This window comes from Ailuropoda melanoleuca, chromosome 8, assembly GCF_002007445.2.
Source record: "Ailuropoda melanoleuca isolate Jingjing chromosome 8, ASM200744v2, whole genome shotgun sequence".
Taxonomy (NCBI): Eukaryota; Metazoa; Chordata; class Mammalia; order Carnivora; family Ursidae; genus Ailuropoda; species Ailuropoda melanoleuca.
This window is the reverse complement of record NC_048225.1, coordinates 57,456,742-57,459,557: the sequence shown is the minus strand read 5'-3', so window position 1 is coordinate 57,459,557 and position 2,816 is coordinate 57,456,742. Positions and strand designations below refer to the sequence as shown.

Sequence of the window (2,816 nt, the reverse complement as noted above, 5' to 3'; positions counted from 1 at the left end):
AACCTTTTATAGTTTAAATGTTCAATACTTCTAGTTTCTTGCCCCAAGTTCTTATGCTCCCATTGCTGAAATATTTTTTCTGCATATAGAATTTCAGATTGTCATTTTTTTTCTCCAAATATATGGTTTTGTTATCTTCTGACCCTTATTGAGTCTGATGAGAAAACAACCATCGTTTTTACTGTTGTTCCTTAGAATGAATGTTCCAATCACCCTTTATCATTANTGAGTTTGTTTTTCTCAAAAGGAGGAAAAATCATGGAACATGGGAAAACCTATAAAGGTATCAAGTACTCTGTTTATTAAACTTAAAAACCTTTTATAGTTTAAATGTTCAATACTTCTAGTTTCTTGCCCCAAGTTCTTATGCTCCCATTGCTGAAAGATATTTTTTATGCATATAGAATTTCAGATTGTCATTTTTTTTCTCCAAATATATGGTTTTGTTATCTTCTGATCCTTATTGATTCTGATGAGAAAACAGCCATCATTTTTACTGTTGTTCCTTAGAATGAATGTTCCAAACACCCTTTATCATTAATTTTCATAGTTTGATTATGATATGCCTAAGCGTGCCTTTCTTTGCATTTCCCCCCCTTTTGGGTTTGTTGAAATTCCTGCTTCTTTGATATCTTTCATCAAAACGTATATATATATATCACATTCTACCTGAGGTTATGGGATTCACATCCAATGTGGTGATCCTTAACCTAACTCTGGGTCTTTGTATTTTGGATAATGCTTAAATTCTGAATTCTTCTGAAATATTTATAATGATTAACTCAAATTTGAATTCTCGCTTTCTTATAAGGAAACACCTCAGGTACTTACTCACATAGGTCCAGAGTAGCGTATGCTTAGGAGGACAACATGCATATTATAACCAGAAAGTTTTTCCTTCACATATATTATGTGGACATTCAAACAAAGAGGTATTATCAATAGGAACATTTATTAATATTTATTGAATTTTCATGTCAGTTGAGTTTAGGAGCAGATATTGGGAACAATTACAAGTTTTAAAAAGACATGTAATGAAGACTGGGGTGTGCATTTCAGAATTATGATATTAGGAGGAAATTAGATCCTCAGGAGAAGGTTTGAGGGCAATTACCAGAACAAAAGGACCAGATCAGTGAATGATCTTGAAAAGATGCCGGTGGCACTGAGACTTGGAGAACTGGATGGAAATTGCATTGCTCTTCGCTGTCACTAGGCAGGTTGCAAAGCCAGGATCGAGGCTAGGTGTCAGAGGGCACAGAACACCAAATGGACTTCCGTTATTCCCATTAGCTGAAAATGTGTGTTGATAGCAGTGTTTCAGTTATCTGAAAGAATGAAGAAATAAAGCTTTCCAAAAAAAATTCTGAGAGCAGGTAACTTATTTCTAACTCCCCTCCCAATCACTTAAAATGTTAGATGAACTTTCATGTAAATCTTTATAAAAATTGTGTATGGTAACTTTATGAGATGTTGAATAAAGTTAACTTTCCTTGGATGGCTCAGAAAAAAAATAATTTTTCCTTATTACTTGAAAAATAGTATATACTTAATAAAATTGGACAGATCATTAAATTCAGTCATATAGGTACTTGTTTTTGAATTAAATCAAAAGTTGTGGAGATATAGCCATTGCAAAAAACCTGTTTTCTGGAGAATATTAATTTAAAACTCTAACGGCAGTTTTGTGTTTTTCTACTGTTTTCAGCTGAAATTCCTCACTTTTGAACATGCTTCTAATATCCTGTCCTTCTGATTATCCTTAAGATCTTTTCTGAAATAAGAAAGCATTTGCCATGGGTGAGAATAAGGTTTTATTATTTTTAATGTTCACAGAATTTTGGTTATATTTAAGCGGCTTGGATTTCTTATTCTGTATTCCTATTTGATTAAGTTGTCTGTAGACTACCATGTTGTTAAAATTGCAATTGCTTTTTGCAATTATTATATATATGCATGCAGACACCTGTGTGTTTGTGCATGCCTGCATGTATTTCCGCACTTGATTGAAAATTCCGAGAGGAGTGGTCTTTGACTTTCTTAAGGCAAAGCTGATGTCTGTACACACAACTCAGAAAACTCCCAGGCACAAAGGAGCAGAAATTTTATCACTACCTTTATACCTAGTAGATAATGAAGATGAAAGAGTAGACTAGAATAAAATTGAACAGAGAAGAGAAAATTTAAAAAGAACTTGAGTCAGTCTTTTTATTTGCAAATGAAGATCCTGAGGTTATTAATGGTGAAGTGATTGACCCAACAGCTTACAGCAGTTTCAGAGAAGAGTCAGCCCTTCAGATAGCCTGTTTTAGTATGCCTGGAATTTCCGTATACTGAATCAATTATTCTGTCAACCTGATTTTTGCCCATAGGAGACCAGCCTATCTACTTTGTATCCAAGCTTGCAAACTCTCCAGTTTTAACATGGCAGACAATGTTACACATCGCTACATCTCATCTTTTTTCCTGGTTGGTATTCCTGGTTTGCAAGCTTTTCACTGCTGGATTGGCATCCCTGTCTTCCTCCTGTTTGCCCTGGGCCTGCTGGGCAACAGCACCATCATCATCACCATCAAACTAGAACCAAGCCTCCACCAGCCTATGTACTTCTTCCTTTGTGTGCTGGCAGCGAATGACATGGCTCTTACATCTTCCACAGCCCCCAAGATGCTTGGTATCTTCTGGTTGGATGCTCACAGGTTTGATTTCAGTATTTGCCTAGCACAAATGTATTTTATCCACACATTCTGCATAGTTGAGTCAGCCCTCTTGGTTGCCATGGCCTTTGACCGCTTATGTAGCTATTTGTATCCCAC

At 35.6% G+C, this 2,816-nt stretch overlaps 1 long non-coding RNA gene across 1 annotated transcript; it reads left to right on the top strand.

The window, feature by feature from the left end:
* The first annotated feature begins 227 nt into the window (after positions 1–227).
* Positions 228–2,570, top strand: LOC100468300. The gene is made up of 3 exons (XR_004626961.1): positions 228–283; positions 1,709–1,800; positions 2,492–2,570. It is a non-coding gene; the product is annotated as an uncharacterized LOC100468300 (long non-coding RNA).
* The last annotated feature ends 246 nt before the right edge of the window (positions 2,571–2,816 follow it).